Below are 17,234 nucleotides of genomic sequence, written 5' to 3' on the forward strand. Positions count from 1 at the left end.
AATCATCAGTTTGTTTTGGTCAAAACTTTTTAGTAAGATTGTGATACCTTTGATCCAAAAAAAATCTGGATTATAATGATCCTATCAGAAGGGTGATTTCAGGAACAAAAATGTAATAACATTTTAAAACTGGTCAAAAAATACAACATTTTTTTTTTTTTTTATCATTTTATACATACACATTTTCTGTTTTGCTCTTGATTAGTTTAACTGTTAAAGTAATAAATTAGAAGTAGACATTAGGCTAAAGATTTAGCCTTTCAGTACTCTAAAAAATTTTTACACTCTAAAAAATGCTGGGTTAAAAACAACCCAAGTTGGGTTAAATATGGACAAACCCAGCAGGTTGGGTTAAAGGGCACCTATTATGCCCTCTTTCACAAGATGTAATATAAGTCTCTGGTCTGGTCAAGTTTCATCTTAAAATCCCCCTCAAATTTGCCCCTATTTGGGGGAGAGCAACAAAAAACATGCCTTTTTCTATATTGCAATATTGCTGGCTAAAAAAATAAATCCAAAATTGGTTGAAAAAAATGGCTGGGTGAAAACAACACAATCCCTGGTTTTGTCCATATTTAACCCAGCATTTGTTAAATATGTGTAAAGTAAAAAAGAGATTTTGGTGCCATAAAATAATCCCCAAACAGCTGTAAATATCAAAACAAAAATATATTTAATGTAAAGTGTTTTTTTATCACTGTTTGTAAACTACTTTGGCACAATCATAAGAGCTGAACCAGTCAAAAGTTCTTTGAAAGCTAACGCAAAGTTTCTTAGGTGAACGCTATGAAGAAGGAAAAAGCATTGAACTGTTTTTTTCCCCCCCCATCTCATATTCTTTCTATCACCATGTCCCTTTAGGGGCTCTGTAGAGCCCTAGTAATCCAGATTTGGTAATCTGAAAAAGTGTGTATCTGGATCAAGGTGATACAATCAAATTTTGCTTTGAAAAACCGTCCGGAAAGTAAGATGCATTACTAGATCCTGGATAGCAAAACATGGGATTTCCAAATCCGGATCATTCTGATCCAGATTAAACTTTTTGAACAACCGGCCCCTGTTAATACTATTTAATGGAACTGAGCTAGCATGAACTAAAAACAGTTATATTTTTAATATTTAACTTTAACAAAGTAACAAATGTATTGTACTGTTAATGCATTAACTTGTGTAAATGGGACCTTATTGTAAAGTGTTACTGTTCAAATGAATTGCAGATTCTAAAATCCCCCTGTTGGACTACAGTATTCATATTATAGTAAACAAAAACTATATAATTCATTGAAAAGAATGACTTTAAAATGCTTTGAAACTGCAGTGCACGGTTTGTGTAAGAATTTTAGGCAACTGAATGGGAGGAAGTATAATAAAGTCAGAGCTCTCTCATCACTCCAACAGCACTGGGTCTGTAATGGATTTGGAAGTGCATGATCCCCAATAAAGGGGCAAAATTGGAGGTGAAAAGCCCTTGTGAGCATTGATGCATCTGCTGTCTACAGGCACTTCATATTTACCAAGCACCCTCAAAGTTATTATTCTTAAGAATGGTGTAAACACAATCTAAAACAGAATATAAATGCTTATTAAAACCTCATAACACTATAGAGCTCTTTGCCAAATGAGGACGCGCTCAGGGAATTTCAGTAACAGATGCATTCATATTATTCCATCCAGACTCAATGGAAAACACCCCATGGCACGAATCATAGGAAAAAAATAAATATTTATGCAGTTATGCAGACATTCACAGCTCCTTTATTCAGAATGTAGCGGTTAGGCTGATTTGTTTCATTATAGCATCCCTCATGGTGAATTTAGGAATTGTAGCTGAACAACTATTCATTTTTTTTTAACCAATATTTAAAGTGTCTTTTGTCCAGTATGTAGCAAATTCAAGTGACATTATCGCGACAATGTGGCAAGGACACAAACAGAATAGTTTGATATCTTCAGAAAGTTTTGTAAAGTTTTTGTGCAACTTTTATGTGGCTTGGCTGAATGTGACCTGAGGAATATTTTGTTGAGAACAAACAAACACACACACAAGCACACACACACACACACACACACACACACACACACACACACACACACACACACACACACACACACACACACACACACACACACACACACACACACACAGAAAGAACTGTTTGTTCTATTTGAATATATTTCACAAAGTAATTTATTCCTGTGATGCAAAGCTGAATTTCAGCATCGTTACTCCAGTCTTCAGTGTCACATGATCCTTCAGAAATCATTCTAATATGCTGATTTGCTGCTCAATAAACATTTATGATTATTTTCAATGTTGAAAACAGTTGTGTACTTTTTTTTTCAGGATTCCTTGATGAATAGAAAGTTCAAAAGAACAGCATTTATCTGAAATACAAAGCTTCTGTAGCATTATACACTACCGTTCAAAAGTTTGGGGTCAGTAAGAATTTTTATTTTTATTTTTTTGAAAAGAAATTAAAGAAATGAATACTTTTATTCAGCAAGGATGCATTAAATCAATCAAAAGTGGCAGTAAAGACATTTATAATGTTACAAAAGATTAGATTTCAGATAAACACTGTTCTTTTTAACTTTCTATTCATCAAATAATCCTGAAAAAAAATATTGTACACAAATATTTTGTACAATTGTATACATTAAATGTTTCTTGAGCAGCAGATCAGCATATTAGAATGATTTCTGAAGGATCATGTGACACTGAAGACTGGAGTAATGATGCTGAAAATTCAGCTTTGCATCACAGGAATAAATTACTTTGTGAAATATATTCAAATAGAAAACAGTTATTTTAAATTGTAATAATATTTCACAATATTACTGTTTTTTACTGTATTTTTAATTAAATAAATGTAGCCTTGGTGAGCAGACGAAACTTCTTTTAAAAACATTAAAAATCTTAGTGGTTCCAAACTTTTGGACTGTACTGTATATATATATATATATATATATATATATATATATATATATATATATATATATATATATATATATATATATATATATATATATATATATATATATATATATATACACACACACACACACACACACACACACAACAGTTCTTTCTGATTCTCGAATATGGGTGGCTGAGAGCGGTGCGATATTCTAGTGATAACAGCTCCTACCTTTTCACCATTTGTATCACTCCGCTTGAAGGGACAACCATGGCGGCCAAGCAAATCCACCATCATTTTTACAAATACAACAGGTGTTGTACCACAAACTGTAGTTTTAAGAGTTTTTTAAGCAAGAATGTTATTGTTTAGATCTGAAATATGTGACTCATATTTAATTATAGCACCTATTTTACAATTTGTTTAGACATTTTCAGAGACGCAAGCTCCAGGCCTCCAGTCCGTCAGCAGCCGTTCAGTGCTCGTGTTCCCGCCAAGAACAGCTTCATCTCGGCCAGTGCTTCCGGGATTTGCCGCTGGCTCTTATAGTGGTTAAACATGAGATATAATTCATTTTGGGTACATAAAACGGGCAATCTTTGGTCTTATTAATCTATTACTTGTTCCTGAATGAATCGAACTGGGTTATGTTAACTTTAATAATTTAATATTAAGGCTATATTAAACTTACATTCTGTAGAGCACTGGTTTTGTATGTTTGACTGAATTGTACAATTGTGTTTATTCCCTATTGTCATTTATAATGGCTGTTGTTGTTAATAAATATTGTTGCTAATTGTTGTTCAATAAATATTATATTTTATATAAATATGTTGTATTTGCTATTGAGAAAGGGTCCATTAGTACGTAATAAACTTTATGAGCGAGTCAATCACAAAAGACTTTTAAAAAGGGACTTTTGTAAATAAAGGATGTTTTTTAGAGCTGTATGTTATGAAAATTTCCCTTAACTGTAAAAAGGACAAATACAAAGATCGCTTTCCTCAGCAGACATTCAAATGGATTTTTATAATGGATATAATGGACATCAACCTGGAGACGCTCCACAGTCAGTGTTCCAAACTTCTGCCCTACAATTGCAAAATATGCATTGCAATGCTTTTGTGCTTGAGCAAGTGCAGACTCATTTGAAGCAATACTTATTCATTACACGTGTCCTTTCATAAAATATGACCAGCATTGAAATATAATTCTGTTAAACAAACATGTAATGAAAAAACCTCCTTTCCTGCATATCAGAATGTCTGCAGTCAGAAGTGCAGTGAAGTGTGCTGTACCTTTGAACACCTGTACATGTATCCTCTGAGCCGTGTGACTTATTTACCCAAAACACGACATCTCCCCGAATAAATGTCAGAAGATATGCTAATGAAAGTGTAAATCAAAGGTAAGGTCAATGGCTGATGTCTGATGTATATGGAAGATTTTAACACTGCAGTAAGAAACGTTTACAAAAGTCACTGAAATGAATGCAGCAAATTGAGCACCAAGAATATGCTTAAAATTCATTCCCACACTGTACAGAAGGCTATTTATTAAAAATGCCACTTCGTCTGCTCAAAGGTCAAGAAATGCAAAATTCATAACTGTCACAGAGAATCTCAAGAACGTTCACATCATATTTCAAACAAATATATATATATAATATTGTATATATTGTAAAACATAATTGTTGGTTTAACTTAAAAAAGTAAGTTGCCTTAAAATTTTGAGTTCATTGAAATTAAAAATTTGAGTAAATACAATAAAGGCGATTGGTTTAATCAACAGAAACTCAAAATATTATGTTATCTGAACTACATTAATTATTGAAGTTGATTTGACAAAAAATGTTGTGATAAATCATGAAAATCATTTTTTTACAGTGTGTGTGTGTGTGTATATATATATATATTTATTTATTTATTAGAAAATAAACACTATTTTAATGTTTCTAAAGATAAAGATGCTTTGCATTATTTTTCAGCACGCATCACTGCCCCAATGCAAAATGTTCTCATTACTGTAAAATAAAAAAAACAAACAATGTTATTTAAATTTTTAAGCATTTGTACAAACCCGATTCCAAAAAAGTTGGGACACTGTACAAATTGTGAATAAAAAAGGAATACAATAATTTACAAATCTCATAAACTTATATTTTATTCACAATAGAATATAGATAACATATCAAGGGTTGAAAGTGAGACATTTTGAAATGTCATGCCAAATATTGGCTCATTTTGGATTTCATGAGAGCTACACATTCCAAAAAAGTTTGGACAGGTAGCAATAAGAGGCCGGAAAAGTTAAATGTATATATAAGGAACAGCTGGAGGGCCAATTTGCAACTTATTAGGTCAATTGGCAACATGATTGGGTATAAAAAGAGCCTCTCAGAGTGGCAGTGTCTCTCAGAAGTCAAGATGGGCAGAGGATCACCAATTCCCCCAATGCTGCGGCGAAAAATAGTGGAGCAATATCAGAAAGGAGTTTCTCTGAGAAAAATTGCAAAGAGTTTGAAGTTATCATAATCTACAGTGCATAATATCATCCAAAGATTCAGAGAATCTGGAACAATCTCTGTGCGTAAGGGTCAAGGCCGGAAAACCATACTGGATGCCCGTGATCTTCGGGCCCTTAGACGGCACTGCATCACATACAGGAATGCTACTGTAATGGAAATCACAACATGGGCTCAGGAATACTTACAGAAAACATTGTCGGTGAACACAATCCACAGTGCCATTCACCGTTGCCGGCTAAAACTCTATAGGTCAAAAAAGAAGCCATATCTAAACATGATCCAGAAGCGCAGGCGTTTTCTCTGGGCCAAGGCTCATTTAAAATGAACTGTGGCAAAGTGGAAAACTGTTCTGTGGTCAGACGGATCAAAATTTGAAGTTCTTTTTAGAAAACTGGGACACCATGTCATTCGGACTAAAGAGGACAACGACAACCCAATTGTTATCAGCGCTCAGTTCAGAAGCCTGCATCTCTGATGGTATGGGGTTGCATGAGTGCGTGTGGCATGGGCAGCTTACACATCTGGAAAGGCACCATCAATGCTGAAAGGTATATCCAAGTTCTAGAACAACATATGATCCCATTCCAATTGTCGTCTCTTTCAGGGAAGACCATGCATTTTCCAACATGACAATGCCAGACCACATACTGCATCAATTACAACATCATGGCTGCATAGAAGAAGGATCCGGGTACTGAAATGGCCAGCCTGCAGTCCAGATCTTTCACCCATAGAAAACATTTGGTGCATCATAAAGAGGAAGATGTGACAAAGAAGACCTAAGACAGTTGAGCAACTAGAAGCCTGTATTAGACAAGAATGGGACAACATTCCTATTCCTAAACTTGAGCAACTTGTCTCCTCAGTCCCCAGACATTTGCAGACTGTTATAAAAAGAAGAGGAGATGCCACACAGTGGTAAACATGGCCTTGTCCCAAATTTTTTGAGATTTGTTGATGCCATGAAATTTAAAATCAACTTATTTTTCCCTTAAAATGATACATTTTCTCAGTTTAAACATTTGATATGTCATCTATGTTGTATTTGAAATTTGAAACTTCCACATCATTGCATTCTGTTTTTATTCACAATTTGTAGAGTGTCCCAACGTTTTTGGAATCGGGTTTGTACATAATGATAGTATTTGTTTTTGTTGTACTGCCTTTAATGTTTTTTTTTTTTTTTTTTTTTTAAATAAGATGACCCTGTTTTCATGCTATTCACCCATGTAAAAACCAATCTGATGCTGAACCCTTCCTTTCACAAGAGTAATACTGTATACTAAACACATCTGATGCACACTGGGAAGTATTTTGATTTTGATCAGGTCAGGCTCTGTCTTTCTTTCTCTCTCCCCACTGCATTTATTCTCATGCAAATGAACCTCAGATGCTGCTACCTGAATTCTAATCATCGTTTGATTCAAGTGTATTATTGGCGTTTCTATCAAAAGTTTCTTTCAGACTTGGGAATGACACAGGATGACTTCATCATCTCGTCCTGTGATGAATCTCTGTGGAGAATATCTATTGTTTACTGAAGACATTAATCTTGCAGCTGCGGTTCTGTGGTGTTCCTGAAATTTATTATTTATTATGAGTTTGAGCAAATTATTGTTACTGAAGTTAATACCAGTGCATGGATTTGATTAGTGCCTGGTGCCAAATCTTAAATATTCATTTTATATTATAAAATCACTATGAGACAAAGAAGATTTTCAATAAAAATGCTAAAGGGGATAGTTAACCCTAAACTGAAAATTAAGTCATTGTTTACTCACCCTGGTGTTGTTCTAATGCTTAATGGCTTTCTTTTTTGGACAACACAAGAAGAATTTTTAAAAATGTTCCGCTTGCACTCGTCCAAATAATGCCAGTCAATAGCGACCAGCATCAAGCTTTTTTTAAAAAGATGCAAAAGTATTGCAGATTGATCCCATGGGACACGTGCCGTATATTCCAAATGTTTTCTGGGGGTATACAATAGGGTTTGGTGAAAAACAAACCAAAATTTCATGTATTTTTTAACAAAAATCCTGACCTTGTCCAAAAAGAAGGGCATACGGCATTAGAACAACACCAGGGTGAGTAAATGATGACTTTTAATTTTAAACCCTGGTTATACTTCGTTTTTTATGCATATGCACTTGAAGTACACGATGCATGCACAGTTTTGAGCAATCTTCCGGCACGAGTTACAACCCATGTAAATATCTTTGTATTCTTTCATGCTAGAGTTGTACAAATGAAGATACTTTCTAACCTCTTTGCACAATCTGTCATCTATATAGGTCTCCATCGTCGCTGTAGCTTGCATGCGTTCCGGTCTGTTCTCTTTATGCAGGTTTTCTTCGACTACCTTGTGAATCGACACCCCCAGGGCACAGTTGCCACCTTGTGAATAAACTAATTACTGCAAAAAAAAAAAAAACAATAATAAAAACATAAACATAATAAAAACATTGTTTTATTATGTTACTGTTGCGGCGTGTGCCTGAAAGAAACCTGCACATGTTAACCCATATAACATAAGGTTTTCAAGACAGCAGCAGAGTTCCCTCATCTCACCAGTAACAGTCAGAGGAATTTATACTTTTATTTCTCTCCTACATTTGCATGTCATTGGGACTTACCCAGAAGCAGTTCACAGAAAGGCGACTCCGGATCCGTCGGGAAGACTGATAACGGTGATGAAACGACACTCACAGATGCTTGCTGATCCCTTGTGGGCCACACGGCAACCCACATCCCAATTAGTTACATCCTCCTACCCAACATCCCCAGAAAAAATGTGATTATACAAGAGTAAAAAACAACATAACAAAACAAGGAGGTGGAAAGGGAGGAATTTTAGCTGAAAATGCCTATTGGACCTGTGCTGCAGATTTGAGATGATTAGATGATGTCTGACTTCAAGTCACATAGAGTACCAGGGTGAATCTCAAGAACACATTCAAGTCATATAATAATAATAATAATAATAATAAAAAAATAAAAAAACTTGTATATTTGTCCATGGATGCTCCATTTCATAGGCTATACAGTTTTTTTAAGTGATCGTTTGATCTGTTAATGACATGTGTCTATCAGTATAGCAGACAGGAAAAATAATATATAAATAAAAATAAAATAAAAATTATATAAAAATGAAAAAACATGTATTATTCTTTAATATTTGGGATTTATATGTTGCTGCTCAACCAAAGGATCCATCTGCCCATGCATTAGAATCAGTCAAATTTATGTTTATTAATGTGCTTTTTCCATTGCATTTCCCCGCACCCTCCCCCCTAAATATAAACCTGTGCCAGCCAGAAGCCTTTGACTCTTGCATCATTTGACTGTTTTCATTGTCTTGTTTTTACATAGGCACTTTAAAATCAGCATGAAATCTTTTTTTTTTTTCACATTTCTGGGGTTTTCAGAAGTGGAATTTGTCAGAATACTTCTATAGTGGTGAACGGGAGATGACAACAAATATAATTTTTGTATTCCCATTTGCTCCAACAGCAAAAGAAAAAAAAGTTTACAGGACTTTAAAAAAGGAAATATACAGAGATTGGTTACCTTGATCAGAAGAGAGAAAGATGTCAAATTTTCCAATGTCAAAGAGTGAAACACTCTTGCATCAATGTTAAATTTTTTTTCTTTTACTTTATTTTAAAGTTATAAAACACAAAGTATCATTATCAGTAGCATTATAAATGTGTATTAACCCTTTTTTTTTTTTAAATGAAAAAATAAATAAATAAATAAATAAAAAACTTTACAAAGATTAGTAATGTGGATAACTGTGGAAATGCATCATCACAGTCTGACAGTTTTTTAATGGAATATTGGAGTATTCATTATAAATTATTTTTCCATGCACATCATTATTTTTTATGAATTCATGTGCCCTTGTAATCTTTAACCAAAATAACTTGCCCTCCCTCATGCAGCGACATCTCTTCTCTGATGATGTGTTTACTGGCTCAACCTGTCACTCACATTAGATTGACCAATAGCAAACCACAACCGTCCAATCAATTCCTGATGGACAAAATCAAGTCCCGCCTTACATTCTTGTTCGAGAAGCAATTTCACTTGGAGATACGTCACAATAAGGAAGAAAAGACTATCACAATGTCCGTTTCATGCCGACTTTAATCAAAATTCATATATGGACCTTCCGGTTAAAAGAACAGACTTCTCTGATCATTTAGTCCACTTAAACCCTTGTCTGACAACAGAGATTACCATATACCAAACTGAGAATCATTTTCAATGATATATTTCTATCCGCTATGAATTAGAACTATCAAGGCCAGATCACGAATAAATCACTCTTTTAAAGGTGCCCTTGATTCAAAAATTGAATTTACCTTGGCATAGTTAAATAACAAGAGTTCAGTACATGGAAAAGACATACAGTGAGTCTCAAACTCCATTGTTTCCTCCTTCTTATATAAATCTCATTTGTTTAAACGACCTCCGAAGAACAGGCGAATCTCAACATAACACCGACTGTTACGTAACAGTCGGGGTTTACGCCCCAATATTTGCATATGCCAGCCCATTATGTTCCCAACATTATAAAAGGCATTAGACAAGGGCAGCCAGTTAACGTCTGGAGCTGCACACAGCCTGAATCATCAGACTAGGTAAGCAAGCAAGAACAACAGCGAAAAATGGCAGATGGAGCAATAATAACTGACATGATCCATGATAGCATGATATTTTTACTGATATTTGTAAACTGTCTTTCTAAAAGTTTTGTTAGCATGTTGCTAATGTACTGTTAAATGAGGTTAAAGTTACCATTCGTTTCTTCTCGCAGTCTGTATAATGCATAAACACAACTTCATTCTTTATAAATCTCTCCAACAGTGTAGCAATAGCCGTTAGCCACGGAGGACAGCCTCAAATTCACTCAGAATAAAACGTTAACATCCAAATAAATACTATACTCACATAATTCGAAGCATGCATGCAGCATGCATGACGAACATCTTGTAAAGATCCATTTGAGGGTTATATTAGCTGTGTGAACTTTGTAAATGCGCTGTAATATAGTCGACAGCTGGTGTGGCAGGGAGCACGTGGTATTTTGAGCTGAAACTTCACAGACACATTCAGGAGACACCTTAGACTTATATTACATCTTGTGAAAGAACGTTCTTGGGCACCTTTAATCTAATTAGTCAAAAGGGTTTGCAAAGAGGTCCGAAACTGATGATTCATTTGAATGGTTCACTTATACACCGAATCGTTTGCAGAGCATGTCATGCAAGAATGTTTGAGCTTCCGTTTACCATATTTGAGTGGTCTATATACAGTATGTGAGCTGATCAATGTTTAGGCTTCATGAAGCATCGAAGCTTTACGAATCATTTGTTTCGAATCAGTGGCTCAGAGCGTGTATCAAACTGCCAAAGTCACATGACTTCAGTAAACAAGGCTTCGGTATGTCAGAAGTGTTTCGAAATGTCAATGGTTCACCACTGGGGGGCGTGACTTTGGCAGTTTGATACACGCTCTGAACCACTGATTCGAAATAAATGATTTGTAAAGCTTCATGAAGCAGTGTTTTGAAATCGCCCATCACTAGATATTGTTGAATAAAGTCATTATTTTGTTTTTTTTGGCGCACAAAAAGTATTCTCATCGCTTCTTAACATAGGCTAAGGTTGAGCCACTGTAGTCACATGAACTGTTTTAAATATGTCTTTAGCAGCTTTCTGGGCATCTGAAAGTGTTAGTTATCTTGCTGGCAGTGCAGGCCTCACTGAGCCATCAGATTTGATCAAAAACATCTTAATTTATGTTGACTTCTTGTTTCTGACACATTTCAGAGCACAATAAACATGAATTGAACTGTAAGCATTTCTAGAGTACTGTATGTTTCAGGCCTAATATTTCTTAAGAACACCAGTGTGTTCAGATCAGTGTGTTTTATTTGTTTTACTAAGTGTTTCCAAGTCAAAAAGCTCAACAGACGGGAGTAAATATTGTGATAAGCAAAGAATATGTCAATTGCAAGGAACAAATTAACTTGTGAATGAAGCTTGCACTCTTTTCATCACCAAACAAAAGAAAGCTCAGGACTGAGAGAAGAAGATAAATACAGAGACAGAGAGAGACGTGACTTCAATAGCCTTCTTTGTATTCATATTGCTATCTGAAGGGGTGAGGACACTAGAGGATGTCATTTGTCTGTGTAACTACCACTCTATTAGCTATACATCAAAAGCGTAGGCTGATTATCTGACTAGCATATGCATATATGCACACTGATTACTCTTATAAAGAAATAAATCAAGCTTGCAATATTACATATTTATTTCAGTGAACCAAATAATTTTCCATCATCAGCAGAGACAAATCCATCCATCAACAGTCTGAATCTGGTGTGCTGTCAGAAGCATTCGACTGGAATGACAAAGACAGAGAAACACACACACACAAACAAACACACACCTGGAGGTCACGTACTGTATGAAATGGCAGCGTTCTGCTTCAAAGTTCGCCATTCAGTCGAATCACTCTCTATAGTGCATGATGGGAAGGGACAGCAAAAGATTTTCATTGAAGGATCCTCAGTGCCATGTTCATCTTTTGCTTCTGGGCAAATCAATAAACACTTTACAACATATGTTGCCTAGAGAAGAAAAATACATTTTAGTTGCATGAAGCAAGGTCAGTCATCTGTCTTAGTTAACTAGCTTTGGAAAACAAAAGGTTTTATCTGACACTGTCAGAGAAAAGATATATACACAGTATATATAGTATATCGTTAGCCTCATAGCATAATTGCCTAAGTATCATTTGAAAATGAATGACTTAGGCAATTATGCTATGAGGCTAACGATATATAGGCCTACACACACACACACACACACACACACACACACACACACACACACACACACACACACACAACCACTTGAAAGGCGATCATTTGTTTAAATAAAGCATATACAGTTGTATTTTTTTCTAAAATGACCGATTGTTTTGCTAGATAAGACCCTTATTCCTCATCTGGTATCGTTTAAAGCCCTTTGAAGCTGCACTGAATCTGTAATTTTGACCTTCAACCGTTTGGAGGCCATTGAAGTCCACTATAAGGAGAAAAATCCTGGAATGTTTTCACCAAAAACCTTCATTTCTTTTCGACTGAAGAAAGAAAGACATGAACATCTTGGATGACATGGGGGTGAGTAAATTATCAGGAAAATTTTATTTGAAAGTGAACTAATCCTTTAATATTGTGAAATATTATTACAATTTAAAATAACTGTTTTCTATTTTAATGTATTTTAAAATGCTATTTATTCCTCTGATGGCAAAGCTAAAATTTCAGCATCAATACTCCAGTCTTTGTTGGCTTCTTGGTTATTATAAATCAATATATGTGCTCAGATATTAATAATGGTTCTTCTTATTATTATTTGTATGCACTATAAACCCAAATAAGTTGGCAAAACTCAAAAAATTTGAGGTAATCAGCTACACCAATTTTATTAAGTTAAGAAATTTAAAGTTTAAGTAAGCAGAACTGTCGGATTTAAATTTCGTACTGATGCGCTGACATCTTAAATTACTTTTGTAGTAGTGGAAATTTAGCTAGCTATAACTAGATAATTCAGAAAATGCTAAATGACTGTTCGCAAAGACCCGCCCAATTTAATTACTGTTGCTACGTCCGACAAACCATGCTGCTCTCATGCCACACATCATGTTCTCATGCAGTGAAAAATACATTAAGCAGCAAAGAGGACACTGACAATGCGTAGACAGACAAGACATTTGATTGGTTAGATCGCCTGTCAATCAAACTCCCGGCGAAGGGTCAATTGGTAACACAATGCTCTGATAAACTCAGCATAGCATAGAATTGCTGAAAGTGTATGACAATATACACTGTAAAAAAAATCCCGTTGTTTCTACGGAAAAATACCGGCAGCTGTGGTTACCAGAACAATACTGTAAAAATTTCATCAAACCGTAAACCTACTTACGGAGTTACATGTGAATTTTACATTTTAAATATGTATATTTAACATTGGATTTCAGTACACTGTAAAAAAAAATCCCAGTAAAATTTACGGTAAAATAACATATTTCATTAACTGATATAATGTTAATTTACCAACCTAATGAAGTACTAATATCTGTTTTGTATCTTTATAATACACTGACAGTCACCAAACCCAGTGGTGATAAGAGTCACATGATGAATCAAAGTTCATCACAAGCAGCTTTTCCACAAGCTGAGGAGGACAATACTAATATATAGAAGGAGCACACAGTGTCATTCACACGCACACTAAACACCATCATGGTAACATGCATGAAATTTTAAAAATGCAATAAACATTAATTTAACAACATTAGATGTAACATAAAACCCTAATGTACATAACTGATTAGAAAAAAATGAGAAAAACTAAGAAGAAACAGAGTTATTTCAACAAAAATATATCAAATGTGAAGTGTCACGCAGGGAATTGTGGGAATGTCAATTTACGTTTTTTCACTGTAAATTTTACAATGAATTGTTATTTTTCACTTTCAAAAACTGTGAATTTAACGGTATTTTACCGTAAAATTACATTAAATGTACCGTTAGATCTATTACAGTTATTCACCGTATATAGTACGGAAACTTTCTGTAAACCAATTAACAGTTTTTCACCGCAGCATTTTTACAGTCTTTTACTGTTAAAATCACGGTCATTTTTTACAGTGTATGAAATACCTGTTCTCAAACTAAGCTCATGCTCCACTCGTCACCATGATGGTAATCCCCCAAAAACCCCACATAACAGAAACTCTTCTAAACTGGGATAGCAAAGTATTAAACACCACTAAATCCCCCACTTAACATTAATCTTGCACAAATAAAATTATATAACACTTAATTGTAGCATTTATTCTCCCTTTCAAGTGTCACGGCAAAGCATGCTGGGAAATAGAAATCCCAAAGCCCAGTTTCAGGTAAATTTAAGTTTGTCTAAATGAAAAGAAACAAGTTCATAAAACTCAAAGCAATGAACAATTCAGATTACACATTATGTGTCAGTTTTGTGAACTCAAAAGAGTTCTAAAGTTCTAAAAAAGAAAGTTCTAAATACTCATAAAAGTTAATCTAATTTGTTTAATTTGAGTTTGCCCCACTCAAACCTATTAATTATACTGAGCATTAGGGTTTACAATATTTAAACCATTTTTTTGCTGCTTAATATTTTTGTGAAAACCGAAATGCATTTTTTCAGGATTCTTTGATGAATTGAAAATTCAAAAGAACAGCATTTATTTGAAACAGAAATCTTTTGTTACATTATGAAAGTTTTTACTGCCACTTTTAATCAATTTAATGCATCTTTGCTAAATAAAAGTATTAATTTCATTCTCTTTTTGTTTTACCCCAAACTTTTGAATGGTGGAGAGTATAACGGTGTCCAGAAAAAAAAATTAAGCATCAAAAAAACTGTTTTCAACATTGATAATAATACAATTTTTGTCTGAAGTCTGGAGTAATAGCTTTGCATCACAGGAATACATTTTACAATACACATATTAAATTGTAATAATATTTCACAATATTACTGTTTTTAGTGCATTTTTGATTAAAAAAATGCAGCCTTGGCGAGCATTAAATACCTCAAGTTTCAGTATTTTAGGAGCAATAAAGAATGTGTTTTCAGGAGCAGTAGCACCACTGCCACATTTCAGGCTTACTGACTGTCCTGACAGTTGGACAGCTTGGCAGCACTGTTATTCTGTCATATGTCCTTGAGTGAATAACATGAGCATTGTGACAGTCAGACAGCTTCAGAAAACTTCTGGACTGAATACTGTCAACAGCCTGACACATACCATTGCACACAATGAGCACGCATTCAGTTATTAAAGTCCAAAATATTATGAGACAAACAAAAATTTTCACCATTAGAAAATAAATAATATTGCTTAAAATTGTGACTTCCAAAATGTTACATGAGTCTTTAATTTTACACAAATTCACCATTCACCAAGCTCAGTCATTGAACCCTGTTACTGAAGTTATTGGAGTAAATAAAAAAAATAAAAAAATCTTTCATTTATGGGATATAAACTATATATATATATATATGTCCCACACTGGCTAATCCCAAGTAAAAGCTTAATATGAGGTAAATTTGCAACCCGGTAACTAACAACACTGTAATAGTTTTATTTACTTATTTTTATTAACTGTATAATATTTGTCTGTTTAATTCAAACATTTGCAAATCACACAGACGTCCAAAGATGCTCCAAATTTGGGGTAGAAAATGAATATTAAAATGAAATAAATCAGCTCTCGTGACACAGATGATCAACATTTTCTGAAGGTATTGCCATTTATTTTAAGTTACCTTATTTTGTACCATATTTGTGGAAAGCGTAAAATACAGGAAATGGTTGTTTATGTGTGCATTAATGGATAAATTGGCATGTTTGGAAAATTCATACTGTTCAGAACCCCATAAACAAAACATTTAGGCAGCAGAGAAATCAAGAAAAGTTAGCTCTCTGATTCATAGTTGGCTCCCAAGTGAATGACAAAACGTTAGTAATTTGGAGGTTGCCTTTCAGTATTATTTTTGTGTTCAAGAGGTGTTGCATCTGAAAGGGTTATTGATTCTCGCACATTCAACAAGCACGACTGAGGTGCCTTTGACCATATTTGATGAGCTCTCTAAATACTGTATGTGTGTTGATTAATATTTACATGTGAATAATTAAATTAAATCAGTTCATCATACAGTCATGTCTTTTCAAAGGACTTGGATAAACAGGCTCGATTCATATGGATTATGTTTACAATGTCTTCGGTGGAATGGACTTTCTATGGATGGTCAGAAATCTCTCAGGTATTATTGAAAATATCTTCATTTGTGTTATAAAGATGAACAAAAGTCTTATAGGTTTGGAATGACATGAGGGTGAGTAAATGATATTTTCATATTTTGGTCAACAATCCCTTAATTTTTTTTTTTTTTTTTTTTAATTAGAAATAACATAATTCTTTTGTTGTTTGATGTACAATTTGCATCCTAAACCTTCTTAACTCATACATGTAGCTTTGGCACTTCTCACAGACTTAAAGTCCCTGTTAAGTCATTTTAAAGTATGTGTTCTGAGTTTGTCACAGCGCAGAAAAAATGTGTTATTAACCACCCAGCCAAATTTGAATGATTAAAAAAATCTGCAAGTAAATGAAATAAGTTATCAAAATTTCGAACAAATAGGCAGCGCTCTCTGCTCTCAAACGCTGGGGGCGTGTCCGCTGTCGGCGCTGAAACCACGCCCACTCGCGAGAACTGCCGTCTCAACAATGAGTCAAACATACTGATGCATATAAAAAGAATCATTTAGAGGGTTGCAAATTTTAGTAGAGTTACTGTGGACGACCTACTAATTATAACATAAGCAAACTCGGCAATTTACACTCATTGGTGGGCACGTACTGCCGACTGTTGTCGAGTCGAAAAATGACGGCGCCGCGAGACGGGAGGATGAAGGCCGGGACGGGAGAGACTCTGTCCGGCCCCATATATCATCGGCTATCGGTGGGACGGTAGGAAGGCCGAGGTCTGTTCAGTCACATTCACCAAAAACAGCGGATTATCTGTGAATCCCAGCTGTCTGATGAAAGTTTGTAAAATTATCCGGTGTAGAACGATCACTTTAATCCTTCATATCATCGTTTTAGGAAATTTAAATAAGGAGACCGAGCATATTGTATATTATAACAACCATGTAATATGTATTTGCGTGAC

At 34.6% G+C, this 17,234-nt stretch overlaps 1 protein-coding gene across 1 annotated transcript in view; it reads right to left on the reverse strand.

Moving 5' to 3' along the window:
* The window catches only part of tbc1d12b (TBC1 domain family, member 12b), a 54,887-nt gene extending 42,807 nt beyond the window's left edge, over window positions 1–12,080 (reverse strand). The window contains exons 1-3 of the mRNA XM_048170305.1: window positions 11,905–12,080; window positions 8,079–8,212; window positions 7,709–7,858 (exon numbers count right to left, since the gene is read on the reverse strand). The gene's annotated coding sequence lies outside the window, so the exon portion shown is untranslated. The remainder of the gene's footprint in view (window positions 1–7,708; window positions 7,859–8,078; window positions 8,213–11,904) is intronic.
* Between the last annotated feature and the right edge of the window lie 5,154 nt (window positions 12,081–17,234).

The sequence above is a fragment of the Megalobrama amblycephala genome, linkage group LG20 (assembly GCF_018812025.1).
Source record: "Megalobrama amblycephala isolate DHTTF-2021 linkage group LG20, ASM1881202v1, whole genome shotgun sequence".
In the NCBI taxonomy this organism is placed as follows: domain Eukaryota; kingdom Metazoa; phylum Chordata; class Actinopteri; order Cypriniformes; family Xenocyprididae; genus Megalobrama; species Megalobrama amblycephala.